At 46.6% G+C, this 24372-nt stretch overlaps 1 long non-coding RNA gene and 1 pseudogene across 2 annotated transcripts; both read right to left on the reverse strand.

Moving 5' to 3' along the window:
• Positions 1–317: 317 nt before the first annotated feature.
• Positions 318–22621, reverse strand: LOC115527558. Of its 2 annotated transcripts, none has more exons than XR_003972964.1 (4): positions 22516–22621; positions 8651–8799; positions 1592–1635; positions 318–597 (listed from the first exon to the last, which is right to left on the reverse strand). It is a non-coding gene; the product is annotated as an uncharacterized LOC115527558 (long non-coding RNA). The 2 variants fall into 2 exon arrangements; XR_003972963.1 differs by lacking the exon at positions 22516–22621 and adding an exon at positions 11473–11570.
• On the reverse strand, positions 1166–1403 carry LOC115527557 (annotated as a pseudogene).
• Positions 22622–24372: the final 1751 nt, after the last annotated feature.

The raw sequence follows: 24372 nt of genomic DNA on the forward strand, positions 1-24372 counted from the left end.
AAAGAAACTCATCTAACACACCTATTGTTTTTCTTTTCTTCTTCATTCCTTCCCTGTCTTCCTCTTTTTTTCTCCTTCCCTCTCTCCTCCCTCCCTTCCCTCCTTCCTTCTCTCCTTTTCTTTCCACAAGATGAAAGTGAGAAGGGAGAACACTACCTCAACAGAGTGTTGTGGGGCATGTTGGTTGGAGGAAGCAAGGCTGAGATGTTTTGAGACTTTGAAATCTGGTTTAGTGCAGGCCTTTCAACTTGAGGGCTTAGAACCGTGTAAGTAAGGGCCATGATATGAGAGTTTGGGATTGGTAGACACAGAAAGGCAAAGGTTCAAAGAGTTTTAATGTATAAACTGTTGTTTCCTGCTTCCTATTGAGTTGCTGATGGGTCTTTCCAGAAGTTGTTGGAATAAACAATAAAGTTGTTTGTGAGTGTCTCCTAGGGGAGTGAGGTTGTGCTGATGAAGGCAGCCCAATAGTGATGTCCCATTAGTGTAGACACTGAACTGTGGATGCAGCACCCCGGGATGGTCCATCGTACCTGGGGCCATCCCTGCATATCTCCATGTGATTTGAGTGTCATCTGAGGGTGGTCCTTTCGGCATCTATATGGTTTTAAATGAAAACAGGATCAGCATTACTGATTTTTCCTTCAACCTCAACTTCCAACATAGCTGAGCACAGCACTGTAACTGATCCTTCTTTATTTAAAATGATATTTTGTTGGGATGCCTAGGTGGCTCAGTTGGTTCAGCATCCAACTCTTGGTTTCAGCTCAGGTCATGATCTTGCAATTTCATGGGTTCAAGCCCCGCATCGGGCTCTGCGCTTGGCAGCATGGAGCCTGCTTGGGACTCTCTCTCTCTCTCTCTCTCTCTCTCTCTCTCTCTCTCTCCCCTTCCACCACTTGCACTGTCTCTGTCTCTCTCAAAAAATAAATAAACTTTGAAAAATTTTAATGATATTTTGTTTATCGTGGACTTTTGGCATTCGTTTTGATTTTTAAAAAAGATTATATTAAAATATGATCTTGAGTACAGGGTGTTTTTTTTTCCCCTCAGTTTCATATCTGCCTTTATTGTGAGCTGCAAGTGAAACACTTCCAGCAATAGTAAAAAAATAATAACAATTCACAAAAGCAGGGATTTGGGGAAGCCACCTGGTTGTAACCCTTTATATGTAGATGCCAACCCAGAATAGCCAGAAGAAGGCTCCAAAGTCCATGAAAAGCAAGGCCACCAAGGAGGTGAGGAGCTTTTATAGATATCCTGAGTGTACTTGGTGGAGGTAATTTCATAAATGAAGAACCAGGTGGTGAAGAACATGCTATGGCCAACAACACCACAGTCAGATGGGAGAAGACAGCCAGGTTCACGGGACTGGTGTATCTGCTCATGACCTCAAGCTCCATTTTGCCAGGCACAAGGTAATCCACTGCTCTGCCACTGGAATAACACATTGGCCTGATTACAGGGTTTTTGACATTCCCTGAAATATGCCCAGGCTGAGTGCCATACCTGCTTCACCCTACTCCCAGCCCTTCTTCACAAACCTCTTAGTCAAGGAGGTCTATTGCTTCAGTGGCTTGATCTAACTCACCTGTTAGTCCAAAGCACATGGGATCGCTCATTTCTCTGGGCCTCCTGTAAAGCATGAAGTGAAGAAACATAAGGAAAGAAGAAAGCAATCTAGAATTCCCCTTGAGTAGTTAGGGTTTCTGTTTGTAAGTCAAGGCCCAGTTTTTTCCTACTCGAATTAAGTTACCTAAATTCTTTTTCCCTAGAAGATAAATTGATGGCCCAGAATGGACACTGGACAATGTCAGGGGCAATCCCTTAAATAAAGCAATGAGTTTCCATCCGGTTTGTGTGTAGGAACAGGTAGGCTTTTGTGTCACAAATCCAATTACCAATCATTGAGAACCACTCAGCGGTCTATTTTTCACCAAAATACCCCTATGAGATAACCAAATAGCACTGCAACATTTTGAAACCATTTGTCAAGAAAAATTAGGTGTCAGCCAAGAATGTACAGATCATTAGGTAGATCCAGAGCAAAGAAAAATGTCTTCTAGGACTCGTGAAAGTGACACAGCCTCCAAATAGGCACCACCTGCTCCCTGGCCCTCTGCTGTCAAGGTCCCAGCTCAGAAAAGGCCATGTACAAAGATTTTAGCCCCCACCAAAGTCCCCAGTATTGGTAAGGTACATGATAGGAAGTTTCTGATTTTGAATGCCTGGCCTGTTGCTGTGTCTAAAAAGTCACCCTAATAGTAAAGTCCAGTTGCCAAGGAAACAAGCTGACTCAGTATAAGAGATTGAAACAAAGGAAAACTGGGTGAGTCCCAAAGTAAAATGTGCACAAGCCTAACAGGAAACATGGTTATATGCCTTAGCCACTTCATGGGCAAATTACCCAGGGGTCAGCCTCAGGCCACTCTGTTTTGGACTATCCTAGGCCCAAAGTAAAAAGACTTGGACCCTCGCTGAGAACCCCTCACCCATAGCGTGTACTTCATGGACTCTTGAAGCTTGATGACCCTTAATGGGGGTCATTAAGTCATTTTTGTAGGACCCCGAATGGCACTCAGGAGTCCACAGGGTCCTGAACTGCCTCCCACACTCCCATTCAGCCCAGGCCACAGGGTTGCCTACAAGTTCTTTCCTTGTCCGTTTGGCATCTGGAAACAGGAATGAAAAAGGATCCAGAGAGAGTCAATCTTGGACTTTTCAGAGATGGATGGATCTCCTTAGATAAATGGTTCATAACTTTTCATGGGTCCTAGACCCTTTGAGAACTGAACTAATGCTGTTGGTCGTTTCCTCAGAAATTACACATCGTCGGGGCGCCTGGGTGGCGCAGTCGGTTAAGCGTCCGACTTCAGCCAGGTCACGATCTCGCGGTCCGTGAGTTCGAGCCCCGCGTCGGGCTCTGGGCTGATGGCTCAGAGCCTGGAGCCTGTTTCCGATTCTGTGTCTCCCTCTCTCTCTGCCCCTCCCCCATTCATGCTCTGTCTCTCGCTGTCCCAAAAATAAATAAACGTTGAAAAAAAAAAAAATTTAAAAAAAAAAAATTTAAAAAAAAAAAAAAAAAAAAAAGAAATTACACATCGTCATCTACATACAATTCTGAATACATCAGCTCCATACACAATATTGAATGTAACGTCAGGCACCCTTGGGCTTCATGGACCTCAAATTAAGACTGTTTCTCTAGGTAGACCTGCTTCTGAAGACTGTTAGGGACCTCTGAGATCCCAACAGAGGCAGAGCATAAGGAAGGGGCTGCCAGCATTCTCCTGGCTTCCGGATTCAGACACAGCAGACATCGGCCTGGAAGCTTGTGAGAAGAGGTTAGTTTTTCAGTTACCCAGGGAGATGCTGGCCAGGTCATCCACTGGAGAGATAGTCAAGAGCTTGCAGAAGGAATTAATTCACTTCCAGAGTCAGCCAGATAGCCCAGGTCCCAGGCAACAAAGACAACTGTTTACCCAATGGGTCTTCTGGGGAGTTGATCTCAGAAATTCTGAGCCTGCCCTTTTAGACAGCAGCCAAACTGAATGCCAGGCAACTTTGTGGTCAGTTGGGGTTAGACCAATGGGGCACAGGGCAGACTTGTTCTGAGGCAAGGATGTCCCTACCATTGTGTCAACACAAGAGTGAAAAATCAGCCTTAGCCGGGGCCTCCGAAGGGCATCTTGACAACCTGAAAGCACTCATGCTTTCATGAGGCGGAAGAGGGACTGGGAAAGGGGTAGGTGGCTCTGAGCTCAGTGAGTCAGGGGGTGGCCTCTAGATGTAACGTGTGGGCTTCTCTTGCAGCCCCTCTGGCCCTGAGGTCACTCTCCCCACCTCCTTGCCCTTAAGTCAGGTGCTCTGAAAAGAACACACAGAAAGCAGAGAGAGCCTAAGAAAACTGGGGAGAAAATTCCTGGGAACAATAAGAACCTGCACATTTCTGGGTGCCTCAGCATCTGGGGCGGGGTGACAGCACAGTGCACCCCTCTTGAGGGGCAAATGGAGATGATAAACCCCATCACCCATGGATCCGCCCCTAAGTTGACAGCCCCCTCCATGATCAAACATTTGGCCTCACTTCACATGCCACCTACTCTGCTCTAGTGGAGAAGTCACTCTGCTGGGGCCCCCTTGCCCATTGCTTGAGGCGACAGCAGAGTGAGACTGAGGTAAGTGCACCAAGGGCAAGTACAGGCGGCAGGAGTCCTGGGAGCCGGAAGACAGGACCTCTCAGTCACAAGCTAGTTGTGGGATCTTGAGCAAGCGACCCGGTGTCTCAGGGTTTTCTTTCACTTCAAAAACTGTAAGCTCTGACAGAGGTAAAGCACTAAGTGCTCAGAACCCACCCAAGCACCATGAGCTCTCCTGTGCTGGCTCTCCTGACACCGTCCTCGCTGCGGAGGAGGGGGCATGATAACTTCAGTGACCCTTGGGGACACTGCTTCCCACACAGCACAGTCCTGAGGGCCAAATGGGATGACAAGTGACAACCTTGCTTTTGTCAAGGGTCCAGCAGGAACATGGTCATGAACTCTGGGGATTCTTCACATCCCAGTTCCTTCTGACAAGATGAACGGTGCCCATCCCGCAGGGCACAGCAGACTCTCTGTGGGAGCTTCTTTTAAATGACATAAAACAAAAGCATTCTTTTTACTAATCTTAATTTTGAAAGTTTTCTTTCACATGAAGCCGCAGATACACAAGTAGGAAGAACCTTAAACATATCTTTGGCACAGATTCATAAAACATTCACTTCACAAAAAATTCTAGAAACTGGAAGGGAAAAAAAGCATTCTTGAAAAGAATTACATTTATACTAAAGTTCTCAATCCCTAAGTGAAATGGAGGTCAGAGGGAGGCCCCTCTTCCAGCCCAAATTCCACTCCGGGAAAAAGAGAGGAAGCATTGCCTTGAGACCCCCGCCCTCAGGTCTCCCTAGAAATGATTTTACACTGCTTGTCTTTGAAACACTTGTTTCAAAATTTGTGCTTGCTATGAATACTTTCTTGGTGTTGTCACTTCTGTCCTGTCCTTGGCCAGAGTTTGCCCTGTAGCCACTGGCAGGGGTGAGGAGGTCAGGGGCTCTCTGGTACTAAAGAAAAGCTCGCCTGCATTCCAGATGGGTCCACAGTTTTGTCATTTTTCCTCCAGTCCTTGACTCCTTGTAAGTTTTTACTTGCTCAGATGGTTTTTGCTTGTTGCTTGGTATTTCTGCACTTTTTCATACCTTTCATTTCTCTCATCCTTTCTGCATATCTAAGGCCATCACCGCTGCTCACTCTAGCCCTATGGGCCTCTGCAGGCTGGTGTACCCCTCTGGAGCACCAGCAAGTGTGGCCTTGCACCTTCTGCACCCAGATTAACTGCTTTGAGGCCTCTTGGGGGATTCCCTAGGTGAGGCAGAGTCCCATTCTCAGGCACATTTAGAAGCTAGAGAACCAGTTTGAACATTGCTGATTGGTTGTGAAGTACTTTCCTAATTCCAGAAGGTGGGTCAAAAGAGCCCTCTTGACTCAGATGTGATTTTTCTGGAAAGATTTTATGAATATATCTTCTGAGAGCTGAATTTTAGATTCCAGCCTTGTGGGGTTTTCAAAAGGTAATTCTGCTGCTTTAGCCTTCTATTCACAATCTGGCCATACTCTAGGCACTTGCTATATTTCTGTGCAGGTATTTTTAAACTTTGGCTCAGTTCATCGTTGATTCACTCAATGTCTCCAAGAATAAAGTGGTAATAAGCACTGCCTTCCAGAACACATCAAGAAGTGGGCCCAGACCATGGATGTACAGGCAGCATAGACCTTAAATTGCCCAGTCCTTCTTAACAGATGTTATTTCATTAAAAGCCCTGACATGGCCACACCTTGAAGTCTTGGGCCTCTTGTAGGCCAGAGTCAGAGGTGTTGAGTTCTTGGGGCCACATGGGCCTCCTAGCATATCCAGCCCTCTTCATGCACTTCCATTCCCAGACTTGCTTCTCTACTCTCTGGTCTTCTCTGATACACAGTGAACCTCCTCACTTCACTCACTCTGTCTTTCACTCTGAGGGTCCTCCAATGACCTCCTTTAGCTGGTGTCTATCCTGTGATGGGCTCCTGGTCTGACACTCATTCTGCCTCTCTCACACACTGAGCTAGAAGTGGGGTGACCCCTCAATCCTGGACCTCCCCAACTCCTCACTGAGCCCCAGGAACCTGATGCTTCCCAGGGACCCAATGGTCTGGGAAGATTAGGGGAGAGAAGACCCCTAACAGGAGAACAGCTGCTCAGAAACACTGTGTGGGTGGAGACTGGCACACCTCCTGATCTTTCCCTAGTCCCACCCCAGTGAAGCTGCACCCAGAACACATGACAGGATGTTTCTGTGGCAATGCTATACAACCTAAACTGTTGTCTCTGCATCACTTCCAGGTCTCCACATCCCCATCTTTAATTCAGTGCTCAGATGTCCTCAGGCAATGAGCCAGAACACAAAGAAATGGCGGCTCAAATGGAGGCTCAGGGTCCTAGGGAAGGGATGGCCAGGGTACTTTTGACAGGAGAAAGAGGGCCTTGAGGTCAGGGCCTATGAACCTAGGGACCAATGCTGTACTACCTGGGTGATCAGGGATTTGGGGTTTAAAAAGCTTAGGTTAAGGAATAAGCGTAAAAGACCCATGAGAGGGAGCCTAGAAGTTCATGGAGCCCCAGGAAGCAGAGATATAGAACCAGCTAGTAAGGGAGTAATAGGGCAAGGGGACAGAACAGCTTGTCCTAATGAAGGCCTCCTCCATTGCAAAGCAGTCATATAATGAGCCTCCTGGCCACTGTAGACATGTGAATGTGAGCAGACTCCTTGGCATTCTTGCAAGGGAATCTGAGCCCTGGCTCAGATATTGGGTGGGAGTGAAGAAAGAGGCTCTTTGTAAGTGTTTCAAATCATAGTTACATATCACATAGTTTGAAGAACCAAATATCTCTCTAAGGCTGCATGACAGAAAACAGCGACTCCCTTTCTCCTTCTCCCACTGCCTGCTCCCAGAGGAAATCATTCCCAAGTGGGCTTTTCCATCCCTGAGCTCTGCCAGGTCACGTTTCACTTCCTCTGAGGTCCTGCCACCTTCTCCTCGGCTCTTGTATCAAAGCATATGTCCCTTGTTTGCAGAGGTAACTCCTTTATCAGTTTGTGTCATGTGAGACAAGATGTTCGGTCAAACTTTCCAGGTGACTCATAGCAGGTTTTCTTACTCATCCGTATGTGTTTCCTTTACTTCTCTTTCTGTGCGGCATCTTCAAAGTGACCCTTTGCTGCTTCTTCTTCCTTAACTCATCTTGAAGGTGAGTTTTTCCTGGACCATATTTGCATAAGACATTTATGTCAGGAAGACTCCAGCGTTGTGTCCTAGGCTTGCACAGATTTTGTTGTGATTCAAGTTTTTGTATGTAATCGTGTTTCTCACCTTAAAAGAAGTAGTGGGATATTTTGTATATGAGAGGTTATAAAGGTAAGATATAAAGAGCACTAATAAAGGCCAGTATCTTTGTAAGTAAAGACTCAGCCTATGAAATAGAACACACCATTATCTCAGATGTCTTCTGCGTGCCATCTCAAGGGTGAAAAACATTGGCACTGGATGTGGACATAACCCCCTGACCCACTCTGAGGTCCACTTTTATCTTCCGTTTTCATGATTTCCTTGATTTCCTTTGTAGTTTTACTACATTTGTGTTGTATCCTGAAAGGGCTGGCCTCCTATGCCCTTGAACATTCTCTGTCTGTGGCCTTGTGCCCAGGTCTTCCTCTCAAGTACTTGGGATTCAGCCTCAGCCCAGAGGCCAATCTCTTCATACAAGCCTTTTCGATGTCAAAAAACCAAGACTCAGCGTGGTTTTACACCCAACACATTTTGGCATTTCCTGGATAGCCACCAGCCCCAGAGGCTTGCCCCCTCACCTTACCGCCCTGACATGGCAATCATGTGCAAAAGAGACCCTAGAAATAATAGGTGTGGCACTACCCTTTACATTTAATTAGCTCCACATTTTTTATTAGTGCACCATTAAATGGTTGACCTGCTGACCTACTTATCTATCCCACAGGGTAGGAAAAGCTATAAAATCTAAAAATGAAGTTCAATGGTTCAGAGGTTAATTTTGTATAGGCAAATGTACAAAGCATTAATAAAATATTATATTAATAAAAACATTTTAGGGTCTGTACGCTTTACAGGGTGACTTGGAAAGCCGGGCTGTGTCCGTGAACTCATGCCCTCTGGAGACATGTGATATAGTTCTGTATCAAACCCCCAAAAAAGGTTACTTCTCTTCATTCTAATATTGCTGGTTACTGTTATAATTTAACCACTCAGTCTTGTCTTCAGCAGATGGTTTTCTGCTTTTGTGCCATGCTTGTTGGAAGATCCATTACAAGTTAAAAACCAGAAATTGCATATCCAACAAAGGACTGTCTCAAAGCCAGGGTGGAAGGGATCGGTTGGATACTAAGCAAAGGATGCTACAAAAAGACTCATGGGTACAGGATTCTTAGCAACAGCTAACATTACCTGTAAGACTATCCCAGAGAACTGGGCAAGGAGTCCTAGGATTCTGAGTTTGAAGAGAAACAAGTAAGTCACCATGACTCTGGGGCTGGGGCACTGACCTGTTTCAAGAGTCCTCAGTGTATTGTTTCATTGTGCATTGGCATGGCATTGCCCTCAGTGTCCGGGGGGGCAAAGTCCCACAACTTCAGTCAATGGGCCTTCATGCTGACTTACAACCTCCACGAATAGACAGTAGCAGGCCTGTGCCCTGGTGGAGAAGAAAATGGAGACTCAGTGATAGCCAGCCCAGCAGGCCTCCTGCCCGTCAGTCTCCAGCCCCCATGATGAGATGACACAACGAGGCTCATGCCTGGCGAGACATCTGTGGCTCATACTTCTCCAGGCTCATTGTCTGCTTCAGCCCTGCCCAAAAGGGGTCTTGGCATCAAGAAGAAATCTTATATTTTGAAGCAGTCCGTGATGTGGCCAGTCAGGACAATTTACCTACTCCCAGACCTCAGCCTGCTCCTTTTCCCAGAGCAAGGCAGTGAGACAGAGAAGGCATTTGAGAGCAAGGCTAAAAACCAGTTGGGATCAAAGTCACACTGGCTGAGCTATGGAACCTGAGTGACAACTCCTGAGTTCATGCCCCAGCTCTGCCACAGGAGCTGTGGCCGCTCTGCATTTCTGTTCTCCCTTTCTGTAGAATGATGATGAGAGCCTCACCATTTTGGCTTGTTACAAATCTTGAATAAATGAATGCGTTCAAAGAACTTAGAACAGCATAGCATCATGAGTGACCATGGTGTTATATCTCATTTTCACTTGGAGACCCGGAGGAAAATGGTTCCTTTGAGCTCTGATGGCCACTGATTCAGCCCCAGCCTGGATATCAGCTAACATCATGGGCAAGTGCTTCATCAAGGGCACTCATTGATGACATGGGAGCAGGTTTCTGAAGTCAGTACAGTATGTTCCTGTAGTTTCCCTAGAACAATGTTGTTCCCTCCCTCCTGCCAGAGCCCCTGTACCTGCCTGCGCCCCCTCCCTGCTGGAGAACCTGATATTTCTGCTTCCATTTTTGCCTCCACTTCTTCAGGGCAGAATTTCTGCTCCCCCAGGAGCAAGGTAGGTGAGAAAAAGGCTATGGCTGAGCTTCACTCCATGTTGCCAGACCTGAGCTACTTGCCTGACACATTGCCAAGCATTCCACGTAACAGATGCTTCTGTCAGAAATGCTGTCATGTGTATCATTTGGAAGTTATAAAGCAACAATGTCTCCTGCTGAAGTTTACATTTCACCGACCTTTGAAGTAACATTTTAGTGAATATCCTTGTCAATAATTATCTTGTGCATGTTATTGTTTTATAGAATAAATTTTTATTTTTAAGGTTTATTTTTGAGAGAGAGAGAGAGAGAGTGTGTGTGTGTGTGTGTGTGTGTGTGTGTGCGCAAGTGGGGGAGGGGCAGAGAGAGGGAGACAGAATCCAAGCAGGCTCTGCGATGTCAGCATAAACTGTGCTTGAACCCACAAACTGTGAGGTCATGACCTGAGCTGAAATCAGATGCTCAACTGACTGAGTCACCCAGGCACCCCTCTTAGAATAATTTTTTAGTAATAGAATTATTGAGTTCGTGTAAGGATTTTGACACATACAGCCAAATAAGACTTCCAAACAACTTGCGACCAATTTACACTCTTACCAGCAGTAAACTAGTATTCCTGTTTCCTGAACCTTTGCCAAATGCATATTTCATAGCCTCTATCTCTCTATGTATCACTGCCAGTTTCCTAGACAAAAAATTGTAAGTCTTTGTGAATTATAAAAGTTCCCATGAAAGTTTATCAGTTGGCTATTGCCAGGATAGCAATAGCAAACCACAGAAACAACAGGGGATCCCTTCTTAGGCTCTTGGCAGTAGTTTAGAGAAGGAGGAGTGGAGCAGTGGGGAGCAATGGGATTTAGCCATGAACCAGATAGGAGATGGGGGAGAAAACAGGGTCAAAGCCGGCTCCTTCCCTGGAAATGGGGAATGCTGATGGATGATCAAGTTTTTTGAAGCATGATCATCAGTAATTTTATCTTGACCAGGCTCAATTTGAGATCGTTATTAGACACCCACGTGTGGATGTATATAAGGTAGATTGCCATTTGGGCCTTGTGTCCAGAAAAACGGACTGGAGACAGCAGTTTGGAGAGTCAGCCCACAGGATTGAACCGACAGCCTCAATAACTTCACTTAGCGGGGTGACGAGAAAAAGAGGAAAGGTCTAAGGCTAATCCTGCCACCATCTCAGGTGGAGAAGGCGAGGTTCAGGGGGACCCACTGAGAAAAGACCAAGGAACGTCCCCTCAAGCAAAGTGGGAAAAGGACTTCAAGGAAGGGGGAAGGTGAGGTAAAATGGAAAGCCTGGAGGTGTGGCTGGGAGCGAGAAATGGGTATCACCCCCGCAGGGGCAGTTAGTGCAACCTCTTAACCACTGTAAGCAGGGCTCCAAATCCACCTCCCCAAAAGGCTCTTCCTTCCTCAGGGTCATGGATAGCCCAACAGCTCCACACGTCGTTTACCGGACGCAAAACTCCCAGACCACACACACCCAGTCCCAAGTCCTAGGTCCTAGGGGTCAGCAGTGGGCCAGACTGCCCCCTTCCAACACTCCCCTCCAACCCAATGTCTGACAGTGGGAAAGGCGCACTTTGCTCAAGACGCCCAAGGAATGTTATTACCTTGAGGAAGAAAGGAATGATTATGGAGGAAGAAACAACTTTGGTGTCGGGGACACGGAGTCAAGGACTTGAGAGGCCAGGGTAAGTAGAAAGAATCTGCAAGGTGACACAGATGAGGAGGAGGGGCCCAAACCTTCACTAACCAACAAGGGGGACGGTGGGGACTCCGAAAGACTTGTTTTCGCGCTGTCGCAGCCCGTCAGCCGCTCACCTGCTCCTTGGGTACCTGTGCCTGTCTCCCTAGGTGAGGCCACTTCCTCTGGGGAAAGTCCTCCTCTCCCCAACTGGCCCAGGCTGTTTGTGATCCCCTTGGCAACACGGGGCCCAGGGCGGGACCGCGAGGGGCGGGGCCGGGAAGGCGCTATTGTGATGCGCCTGGAGCGGAGCCGCGGATTGGCCGGCAGGTACGGCGTGGGGCGGGGCTAGCAGAGGGGCGGGCCGAGAGGCCACCAGGAGGCTCTTGAGGCCGCTGCAGCTAAGGGAGCCGGCCAAACACTCAGGGAAATTCCCATTGCTGGGGCCTGGCAAAGCTAGAAGGAGGGAGGGGCGCCTGGCTGGCTCAGTCGGCAGAGGATCCGGCTCTTGATCTCCGGGTTGTGAGTTCGAGTCACACGTTGGGTGTAGAAATTACTTAAAAAGATATAAGAAGGCGTATGCCCTTTACCACTGGGAGTGAAGAGGCTACGAGGCTACGGAGACTTCAAACACAGTGAAGGAAGTGAACCATGGTCCTGCAGTGGAACCTTCCATGCACCCCAGAAGGCCTGGAATGAAGCTCTAAGGGCCTCAGGCAGGACGGGAAAGTTGTCCACGAGGTGTCCTCTGGGGGTCGGAGCTGGGCAGAGCCCTGTGCTCTTCTTGACACGTTTACAGAGGTGCTGGTGGCCCCCTGCCTGAATACCTGATGGGTCTGGTTATCAGGAGGAGTTCTGAGCGTATAGTGTGGGGAGCCATTTTCTTCTGGGGAGTTCTTTTTATGGGGGACTACTTCCTATACTACGAATAAGTGGGGCAGCAAATAACTTTAATTTGGCCATCAGGACAGTGCTGTGGAGTAGACAGGGCTTACCAAGGCATGGAAAAATTATTTTATTTCAGCATTTCAACAGCTAGTAAATATAATGCCAGCCCATATTTACTGAGCCCTCACTAAGCCTGTCAACTGACTGTTCTGAGCTTCTACATAGAATAACTCATTGCATTCTCAGCCTGGTAAGGTAGGTTCTGTGATTAGCACATTGGTTGGGAAGCACAGAGAAATTAAGGGAACTTCCAGGTCCCACAGCCAGTGTATAGCAAAGTAAGGAGTTAGATGCCGTCTCTCGGGCTCAAATCTTTCCACACGTGACTGCCATACCTGGCACACGTGAGCTCCAAGAATCTAACTCTCTGTCGTCACCCGGTTTTCAGCCTGGCTCACAAATTTGTTCTTGTCCCATTGCCTCTCTGTGGGAGATGAAGGGCAGGGTGAGAACCATGGGAAGGAAAATAAATTGTACCTCCCAGCCACAGCAAGGAATGCTTCAGGTTCTAAGTTTTCTCTTTGATGCCAGGGCTCCTGTGGGCTGAAGCTGAGAGTGGCCCCCTGGCCTCAAGTGCTCCTGGAGAGATAGGAATCTCCCAGATGTCAGCATGTTCTACAGTTGTTCTTGACTAAACAGGCAAACGCACAGATAGGAACCAGAGATTTATTTGCAGAGTGAGTCAGTGGGAACAAAGCAGTTCCCCTCTGTTATTTACAATAATTTCCACAGCCCTGCACTAGAGGGCGACATATGGTTACTGCGGGCAGGCACCACTCAGGCCCCCCTGGCAGGCCACAGACTTTCAATATCTCTCAATGAGTGAAATCAGAGTTATTGAAGGACCATGCAAGTTATGACGATTTCCTGTTTCTCTGTTAATTCATGATGTTGGAACCAAAGTCCGCTCTTCCCGAGTAGCCCCCAGTAACTGAGCAAAGCAGGAGGCTCACTTGGCCATCTCCACCCACTGCTGCTCTACTCAAAAGGCAGTCCTTGCTCTGAGCTCCTGCGGAGATGACCAAGACTTTCGCAAGCCTGCAGCAGGGACTGAGACCCCCTCTCCCCAGGCCTACATCCTTCTGCTTTATCTCTCACAGGAGTTGCTCCCCAACCAACCTCTTGCACTTCTCACTTTGACCCAGAGCGTCTGAACTGATACAGTCTGTCTTCAGTTGCCAACAATCAGATTTGGGGTCTGGTGAGAAGTTTTTCAACCATCAGCGTGGATCTGGTGCCTCCTCTCTGCTCACCCTGTGATGTGTGGAACAGATATTTAGGGTGTGGGATAATGGCAAAAAGAACAGAAAGTTAGATTGGGCCAAATTTAATGAGGTAGGCCCATTAAGCAGAAAGTACAGATAACAGATTGTTGTAGCTCGAGGGGCTAGAAAGTATTATAACAGGGGTTTTTTGTTGACTAAAAAAAGATGAACCCCAAAGTGGTCTATGCTAAATGAAGTTGAAATTCCAGAACTGCCTTGATATACTGTAGAGGAAGGTATCCAAAGAAAAGGGAGATGGTAATATTAGGGTGTATTTATTGATAAGCAAGAGCTGCTCACCCACCCCAGGAGGGTCCAGAAGAGACACTTTTCACCATGACTGTAAGAAATAAATTTGTGAGGGGCCTCCAGCATCCTTGAAGATCAAAATTTACAGTGGGAACTGCTGCCACTGAATTGGATCACCAAATGCAATGGGGATAATTGGATCATGAAGTGGCAAGGGCTAAGTGATGGCCCTCCGTCACCAACAGGCAAGGTGGTCATGGTCACCGTTATGAACAACAGAGTCAATGCAATAATCAGAACGGTCTGACTCACAGAGACCTTATGATGTTGGCTAATTGATCACGGTATCCCTAGAAGAGAAGTAGATGAGCACCCTACTAAACTCTTACTTGATCTGTATTAGTAGACGAATTCTAGGTCAGGTGAACAGAATTCTAACCTGAATCATAAAAACAGAGAGTCACAGCCTTCATTCGATTCCCAGTCTTAAGCCATTTTACAGACCCAGAACTTCTTAAATAAAGGGGAGGCCAGGTCCCTTTGAGGAAGGACCCCACTAAACTGCCAAAAACTTATATTGTTACTCTTTCTCTCAGCGTTCCCCAAAGGGACTAACAGCTACTTGCCAGGCACTACTGTGCATTGGAGAAAGAGAAATAATTATACCTTTCAGAGATTATTGGACACAGACCCTCAACTGATTCCTGGAAACCCACCATTCAGAGCAGAGGCTTATGGAACACAGGTGATCCATGGAGTTTTCACTCAGGTTCATCTCACAGTGGGCACAGTGGATCCCTGATGCCACCCTGTGGTTATTTGTCCAGTTCCAGAATTGGAATAGACACACTCAGCAACTGGCAGAATTCTCACACTGGTTCCCTGACCTGTGGAATGAGGACTATTACAGCAAGAAAGGCCAAATGGAAGCCACTAGAACTGTCTCTACCTAGGAAAACAGTAAACTAAAAGCAATACTGCATTCTTAGAAGGTTTGCAGAGATTAGTGCCACCATTGAGAACTTGAAGGATGCCAGGAGTGATTTCCACCACATCCTGACTCAACTCCCCTATTTTGGCCTGCGCAGAAAACATAATGATCTTGGAGAATAACAGTAAACCTGGTTGTTTATTTTCCCTGGAAGTAGAGATGGCCAGAGGCATAAGTCTCTGTCAATTCATGGGTTGCAGCCAGTATTTGGTTAGACGATCAGGGATTTGGAAGCAACACAATTGGAAAATTGGTGATGGTGAGGTTTTGGGAAGAGGGGTGTGGATAGATCTCTCTGGGCAAAGAAACATGATTTTTGCCCTGTGTGAATGCTCACCAAAGGGTGATCTCAGCAGAGGAGTATTTTAATAATCAAGTAGATAGGATGACCCATTCTGTGGTTACTGTTCATCGTTCATCCCCTTTTCCCAGCCACTCCAGTCATCACCCAATGGGCTTATGAACAAGTGGCCCTGATAGCAGAGATGGAGGTTATGCATGGGCTCAGCAACATGGATCATTCACCAAGGCCAGCTTGGCTACAGCCACTGATGAGTGCCTGACTTGCCAGCAACAGAAACCATTAAGTCCCCAGTATGGCACCGTTCCCAAGTTGATTATGTTGAACAGCTTCCATCATGGAAGGGACAACAAACACTTTGGTTCAATGGAAAGAAATGCTTACTCTGGATATGGACTCCCCTTTCCTGCCTGCAATGCTTCTGCCAAAACCACCACCTGCGGACTTGCAGGATGCCTTATCTACCATCTTGTGTTCTACACAGCATCACTTCTGGGGAAAGAACTCGTTTCACAGCAAATGAAGTGAAGAAATGGGCCTGTGCTTATGGAATCCACTGGTCTTACCACGTTTCCCATCATCCTGAAGGAGTTGGCTTGACATAATGGTAGAAAGGACTTTCAAAGATTCAGTTTGGTGCCTGGTCGGTAGAAATGCCTTGAGGGACTGTCACAATGTCCTGCCAGATGCAGAAATCAGTATCCAATATATGGTGCTAATTTCCCCATAGCCAGGATTCATGGGTCCAGGAATCAAGAGGTGGAAATGAAAGTGGCTCCACTCACTATTATCCCCCAGGATCCACTAGCAAAAATTTTGCTTCCCACCCCCACCACCTTAAACGCCACTGATCTAGAAGCCCTAGTCCCAAAAGGAGGCACAATAATGACTCCGTTGAACCAGAAGTTGAAACTGCCACCTGGCCACTTTGGGCTGTTCATACTCCTGAACCAACAGGCAAATAAAGAAATTATTGAGCTATGTAGAGTGATTGATCATGATTACCAATGGCAAACTGGGCTGCTACCAAACAGTGGAGGTAAGAAAATATATCTGGAATACAGAAGATCCCTTAGGGAGTCTGTTAATACTACCATGCCCTGTAATTTAAGTCCATGGAAAACTATAACAGCCAAGTCAGGCATGACTGTTGATGGCTTAGACCATTCAGGAATGAAGATTTGGGTCACCCTATCAGGTAAAGAATCACAACCAGCTGAGGTGCTTGCTAAAGGCAAAGGGAATACAGAATTGGTGGTGAAGAAAGCCATTATACATACCAGCTGTGAGGACATGAACTCTGACTGATAGAAATACACTGTTTTTTTTTAATAATTTACATAAATAATACCCTACTACATTTGAGGATTACTGCTTAATGAGGCCCCTTTGTATAAGACAGTATCTCATCCCTGTGGTTGGGCACAGACTGACTTTAAGAAGATGGATGGCAAATGTTCATAAGAGTGGCAGTTCCCACCCCAGGACATGTTGGCTTCCATGACTGTGGTCTCATGAAGCAAGAAATCTCATAGCCACAGTCAAGGTGAAATGTGTGGGATGCTGGACGGTTCTGGACAGGCTGGAAACCATCAACTCTTATTTGAAGGAAAACATGCCGGGGGGGCATAGAGGCTTGCTCTGTTGGGACCATGGATTAACCTCAGCTGAGCACTAAGGTCTTGACCCTGAAGGAAGCCCTACCTTGGTAGATCCTCCACCTGCCCTGTAACCTCTTGCCTGGTGGTCTTCTTTCCTCCCAACTCATCAGTTCTTGGATGGGTCCCAGCCGGCGGGGGCAGGGGGGGGGGGTCAGAGGGGGGCGGAATCTGGCTGTTCCATTGTGGCAGATGAAAGATGGCCATAAATTTTTTGGAACTTCGCCCATAGAAAAGTGGGGTCTTGGGGCGCCTGGGTGGCGCAGTCGGTCAAGCGTCCGACTTCAGCCAGGTCACGATCTCGCAGTCCGTGAGTTCGAGTCCCGCGTCAGGCTCTGGGCTGATGGCTCGGAGCCTGGAGCCTGTTTCCGATTCTGTGTCTCCCTCTCTCTCTGCCCCTCCCCCGTTCATGCTCTGTCTCTCTCTGTCCCAAAAATAAATAAACGTTGAAAAAAAAAAATTAAAAAAAAAAAAAAAAAAAAAAGAAAAGTGGGGTCTTTGTCCCCTGCCCTTAAATTTGGGCAGGCCCTTTAACAGCTTTGACTAATAGAATACAGAGGAAATAGTACTGGACTAGCTTTGGGCTCAGGATTTTATGTCTCTTAAGAATACTCAGCTTTTGGGGCGCCTGGGTGGCGCAGTCGGTTAAGCGTCCGACTTCAGCCAGGTCACGATCTCGCGGTCTGTGAGTTCGAGCCCCGCGTCAGGCTCTGAGCTGATGGCTCGGAGCCTGGAGCCTGTTTCCGATTCTGTGTCTCCTTCTCTCTCTGCCCCTCCCCCGTTCATGCTCTGTCTCTCTCTGTCCCAAAAATAAATAAACGTTGAAAAAAAAAAAAATTAAAAAAAAAAAAAAAGAATACTCAGCTTTTGGGTTCTTGGCTTCCATGCAAGAATTCCCGCTATCCTTCTGAAGAAATCATATTGAGAGACTCTGAAACTGCAGAAAGAATCTGCTGAGCCCAGCCTCTGCCCGTCTCTACCAAAGCACCAGGCATGTGAATGAAGCCATTAAGGGCCCTCCAGACCACTCCAGCTACCAGTGAACACCAGCAAGCAACCACAGTGCACAATCACTGAGCAGGAGTGGCTTCCTGAACCCTGCCTGCCCTCTTTACCCACGAGATCATGGCTGTTGTCTTAAGCCAATGAGCTTCAGGATTGCTGGTCATGCCACCATGGATAACCCAATAAACACATTCTATATTCACCACTGGCAGCAGAATTGGAGATGGGGCTCCATTTTCCCTGGTGCTAGGCTGGTGGGAGCCCAGAGTACTGGTCCCAGGTTCTCCCTCCTCACAAACACCTGAGAACTCAGCTCATGGGCAGACCGCCTGCCAGCGGGATGATGCGAAGGGCCAGGAAAGAGACAGCAACAGGAACAGGTTGTTCCTTTGTCCCCATTCATGGCCAGAGAAAGCTCATCCCCTCAAAAATTAAAAAGAAGGTTCTTACTCTCAAAGAGCTCACATGAAAACAGCTAATACTGATTACTACTAACAGTCTACCGTAAGTTCTTTTAACCTTCCTTCAAACCCTGCAAACCGTATGAGATGAGTAGTATTGTGAGCAGATGGGGAAAACCAGGCCCTAAAATGTTAATTTCCCTAGCACACAGATACTGGCTGAGCCAGAATTCAAACCCATAAAGCAGTCTAGCTCCAGAGAAGTCTGTGTTGCCCTCCAGCTTTCATTAGGAAAGGAAGGACCTGGATAGTATGAGAAGGACTCTGATGGGTTGATATAAAATATAAAGAGAAGGCATGCTCATAGAAGGATGGAAAGACTGACTGGACCAGATGGAAGAAGCTGGCAAGGGAAGGGGTGGCCTGGAATAGGAAGAGAAGAGGAGAGAGCAACAAATTTGAGATCAGGGTTTCAATAGGGTATGGAGGCCCAGAAGGAAGAAAGGGCTAAATGGTTAGCAGAAAGACGGGGGAAGAGAGAAAACGGCCCTGGCTCAGGGGCATGAGGGTAGAAGCTGGCATCCTACGGGCTCAGGTTGGCTCAATCCCCTCCATCCCCAGTCTCCTTGGATGGTGTCTCCTCTCCTTGCCTGCTGGCTTCTTGGCACAAAGAATCCAAAGTTAGTAGGGGACAGTCATGGCTTCACATTTGCTGATAAAGTCATGGCCCTCCGGAGCCAGGATCTCTAGGCTTACAGGGCCTAGAGTTGTGGAGATAGAACATATAAATTCTGGGGGCATCTGGATGGCTCAGTCGGTTAAGCATCCAACTTCAGCTCAGGTCATGATCTCATAGTTGTGAGTTCGAGCCCCATGTCGGGCTCTGTGCTGACAGCTCAGAGCCTGGAGCCTGCTTTGGATTCTGTGTCTCCCTCTTTCTCTCTGCCCCTCCCGCACTCATGCTCTGTCTCTCTCTATATATAATATAATAAATGAATGTTAGAAAAAAGAAAATATTGGGGCGCCTGGGTGGCTCAGTCGGTTGAGTGCCGACTTCGGCTCAGATGATGATCTCACAGTCTGTGAGTTCGAGCCCTGCGTCGGGCTCCGTGCTGTCAGCTCAGAGCCTGGAGCCTGCTTCCGATTCTGTGTCTCCCTCTGTCTCTGCCCCTCCCCTGCTCATGCTCTTTCTCTCTCTCTCTGTCAAAAATAAATAAACATTTTTAAAAATTAAAAAAAAAAGAAAATATAAATTCTGGAGGCAACTGGGTGGCTTAGTTGGTTGAGTGTCAGACTCTTGATTTCAGCTCAGGTCGTGATCTCACGGTTTGTCAGATGGAGCCCTGTGTTGCTCCACGCTGTCAGCAGAGCCTGCTTGGGATTCTCTCTCTCTGCCCTGCCCCCACTCACATGTGTGTGGTATGCGTGTGTGTGTGTGTTTTAAGTTATTTTGAGAGAGCACATGCGTGCGTGTGCGCTCTCTCAAAATAACTTAAAAAAAAAGAAAATATAAAATCTTTAAGTGGATTGCTGAAAGTGAGGGCCACTCCTCCTTGCATCCCCTGGTACTCTACCTGTCGGGAGGTGGCACAGCCTCATACAGTGGGAATGACTAAAGAGGATGGCACCCCATCCTTACAGGATTAGTCTCTTAGTTGGTGCCTCAGTTGCCCCATCACAAGGCCATTCCAGCCCTCTGTCAGGCTAGCAGCTCTAGGGGGAGGGGGGAGGGTGTTATATGGTAGAACCAGTACACCCCATAGTCACGTGCCCACTTTGCTACCAATTAGTTTCCTTGGTCCAATGCAGTGTTATGCAGAATCATACGTTGATGGATTAAACACTCTATATGCCCTCAGATAGAGAAGCAAGACAAACCCACACTCAGGATATGTGTCAGCTCCACTCAAGATGATCGTTGAGTGGAAGAGGATCCAGGGTAATCAACTTACCACCAAGTAGCTGGCTCATCTCCTAGGGGAATAATGCAAAAAGTTCAGTGTTGGTCCCTGTTGCTGGCAGTTTGGACAGGGGGCCAGGGTGATATTCAGGCCAGCCTTGGTGAGTGGGAGCCTGTGCTGTTGGATCCATGCACGTCTCACCCCTGCCGCCATGGCTGCCTTGCTCATGTGCCCATTGTGCCAGTGCTGGTTGATGCCAGTGGGCAAGCCATAACGTATACATGGCTATTAAATGCTTCATCCATGGGAATATGTGATGCATGGATCTTTACATGCACAGTCCCACAGGTCCTCAGCTTGTCTGTCAGTTTCCTAGGCCTACCATGACAAATGACTTAGTGACTTATGAAGACAGAAATTTATTCCCCCAAAATTCTGGAGGCCAGAAGACTGAAATCAATGTTATCAGCAGGGCCGCACTCCCTCCAGAGGCTCTAGGAGAGAATTGGTTCCTTGCCTTTTCCAGTTTATGGTGGCCTGGTGGTCTTGGCCTGTGGCCACCTCACTCCAGTCTCTGCTTCCATGGTCACATGGCCTTCTTTTCTGTATGTGTCTATTCTCCCTCTGTCTCTGTATTATAAGGACAACTGTGATGGCATTTAGGGCCCACTCAGATAATCCAGATGCTCTTATCTCCAAATCCCTAAATTAATTACATATGCAAAGACCTGCCAAATAAGGTCTCATTTACAGCTTTCAGAATTAGAATATGGACATACCTCTGGAGGATGGGAGTACAATTTTTAGTCAACCACATCCTGCAATCTTTCTCCTTCTAGATTCCGGCTTAACCAGCCAAGCCATCAGTCACTGCCGTGAGCTCTTATGTATTCTAACCTCAGTCTTCTTTCCACACAAAGTGAATGACCAGATGCATTGTCTGAATTTCTGCCCATTGGGAGGATCTCCCCTCACCACTGTTTTTCAGGGCCACCTCGTATGAGGCAGGTAGGATAGCAGCATTTTTGACTTACCTCAACCTACACATTCATGGCTGAAGCTTGGCCCCTTTCCTCCCTCCTCTCTATGCTATTTATAGGGGGCCCTTAATGCAGCCCCAGTTATGACCTGAGAGGCCCTGTAAGCCACATGCCCAATATAAGATGAGCTGCTACCGTCTTATGCTACAAACTGCTGTTGGGCCCACTGACCTTACGACTCAGTAGGTCTGGCAGACCCCAGCTCGAGATGGGTGGTTCTGGCTGTAGGGTCACTTGAATTCTCTCGGTGGGTTGTGTCTCCATCAGAGTCCAGTAGCACACTAGAAGCTGTCAGGTGTGTTTTGGTTTTTGAATGATTTATCTAAAATTCTCAAATACAGATGCCATGGCCTTGATCCAGAGCCCTGAGCATCAACATTGTGATTCTCCCATAGGGGCTTGCCATCAACTCTAGAGGGCATCTTTTCCTAACACCGATAACACAAATACAATACAATCTGCCCGACCGTGGGCTGCAAATGGCAGGGCGGCCAGCAGCACAGCCTGACTTGCTGCAGAGCTCCATCCTGCTCAGGGCCTCAGTCAACACCAACCATGGAACTCAGTAAATGGGCCAGAGCAACATTGCCACGCACATGATATGCCAACCTCAGACCCAAAGAAGCCCACTAAACATTGTGCTTCATTCTCATTAGTGGGAAGTATGAGATACAATCATTTGCCTTTTACTTCGGAGGGAGTATCAAAGCACACCACAAACTACTACACCCCTAAAAATCTTCACTGAGCAGTTTAACAGGTTGGAAGACACAAGGCCAATACATATAAAGCAATTGGATATACAAAAAGTAACTCAAAATGGATCATAAACCTAAATGTAAAATCTAAAACTGTAAGGGCACCTGGGTGGCTCAGTCGGTTAAGCATCCAACTCCTGATTTCAGCTCAGGTCATGATCTTGCTTCATGAGTTTGAGGTCTGCATTGGGCTCTCAATGCAGAACCTGCTTGGGATACTCTCTCCCTCTCTCTGTGTCCTTCCCCCACTTGCTTCCTTCCCCCCCGCCAAATAAATAAACTTTAAAAAAAAAAAAAACCCTGAAATTATAAAATTTGTATAGCATGGGTTAATGTCAGTTGAACCAGGTTAACTACATGTTAACTATATGCTGACCCGTGGCTAACACCGTGGACTATATTAACTAAAGATAAATGTTCTAAACCATGGGTCATCAGTTGTTTCAGAGAAGGACCACCAATCTGTCAACACTGTCTAGTAATCATTGAATTTGTTATTTGTACCTAGTCTTAATGGCGTCTGGGAGATATCAAAAGTTAAGGCTGGTCACACAGCTATAATGTGCTTACGTGACGATCTCAATATAAGACCCTACCACGAGCAGACTTTGGGCTTCCAGTACTGAGGGGCTTTGCATACATGGTACACAAGTTGTTTGAGACCTGAAATCAAAGTGCATCCTGGGTAACCCTGTGGCAGAAGTTCAAAGAAGCCTGAGCTTGAGATCTTCAGACCCCTCCAGTGCATTTTCTTTCTGCTGGGACTGCAATGCCTGCAATAAAATAGGAGTATAAACTGTATGAGTCCTGTAGGTCATTTCAGCAATCGAACACTGAAGATAATTGTGTGTAATTAGCACAAACTTCTGGAAGAAAACAAAAGAGAAAATCTTAGTGACCTTTGGTCTGTCAAAGACTGCCTAAATAAAACACAAACAGCATCATCCATAATAAAACAAAAGCCAGTAATTAGAGTTCGTCAGAATTAAAACTTGTTCTTAAAAAGACACAGCTTTTGAAAAGGGAAGCAACAAATTTGGATAAAATATTTGCAAAATATATATCTGACAAAGGTCTTGAACCTGGAATACATAAAGAACTTTTATAACTCAATGAGAAGACAAACCACTCAATTTTTTAAAAATCCAATCAGGAATGAGTAAAAGACATGAACATTTATTTCACCAAAGAAGATATACATTGGCAAATAAGTTCAGGAAAGGATGTTAAACATCATTAGCCATTAGGGAAATGCATATTAAAACCATGATCAGATATCACTACATACCAATCAGAATAACAAAAATAAAAAATAGTGATAACAACCAAATGATGGTGAGGATGCAGAGAAACCAGATCATGCATACATTGCTGGTAGGAATGTAAAATGGTACAGCCACTCTGGAAAATAAATTGGTAGTTTCCTATAAAACTAAATACACACTCACCATACAACCCAGCAACCATACCCTTGGACATCTGTCACAGAGAAATGAAAACTTATGTTCACACCAAAATCGGATCACAACGTTCATAGGAGCATTATTCACAATTGGTAAAAACTGGAAATTGAAACAAACTGTGGTACATCCATACCAAGAAATAGCAATAAAATAGAACAGAGTATTGACATGTTCAATAGCTTGGATGGATCTCAAGTGAAGTGTGGTGAGTGAGAAAAGTAACACTGACTCAAACTCAAAAGGCAACATACTGTATGATTCCATTTATGTAATATTTTTGAAATGACAAAGCAATAGAGATGGAAATCAGATTAGTGGCAGCTGGGGGGTAGGAGTAAAGGAGAGGGAGAGAGGGGGGTGGAGGTCAGTAAAGGACAGCCTGAGGGAGTCTTGAGGGGACACAATTGTTCTGTATCTTTTTCTTTTTTTTCTTTTTTTGAGAGAGAGAGAGAGAGGGTGCAAGTGAGTGAGGGAGGAGCAGAGAAAGAGAATCTCACAAGGGGAGAGAGAGAGTGAGGGAGCAGGAGAGAGAGAGAAGTGGGGCTCATCTGAAGAGAGGCTTGTGCTTTACCCAAAAGAGGGCTCATGCTCACCCAAAGAGGGGCTCGTGCTCAGCCCAAGCAGGACTCGAGCTCATGAACTGTGAGATCACGACCTGAGCTTAAGTCAGATGCTTAATGACCGAGCCACCCAGGCGCCCCTAATTGTTTTGTATCTTAAGAGTAGCGCTAGTTACATGAATCTACACCTGTGATTAAATTGCACAGAACTAGTCACATTCACACACACACACACACACACACACACACACACACACACATGCATATAAAACTAGTGAAATCTGAATGAGCACTTCCAACTTCCTGGTTTTACACTGTATTGTAGTTAGGGAAGATGTTACCATTGGGGACAACTGGGTGAAGGGTACATGACACCTCCCTGTGCATTTTTCTGCAACTTCTCATGGATCTATAATTATTGCAAAATAAAAAAAAATTAATACATATTCTTTGTAAAAATGCTTCCCTACCCTGCTCCTCTCCCTTGCTGTACTTCT

This window comes from Lynx canadensis, chromosome D2 (assembly GCF_007474595.2).
Source record: "Lynx canadensis isolate LIC74 chromosome D2, mLynCan4.pri.v2, whole genome shotgun sequence".
NCBI classification, from domain to species: Eukaryota; Metazoa; Chordata; class Mammalia; order Carnivora; family Felidae; genus Lynx; species Lynx canadensis.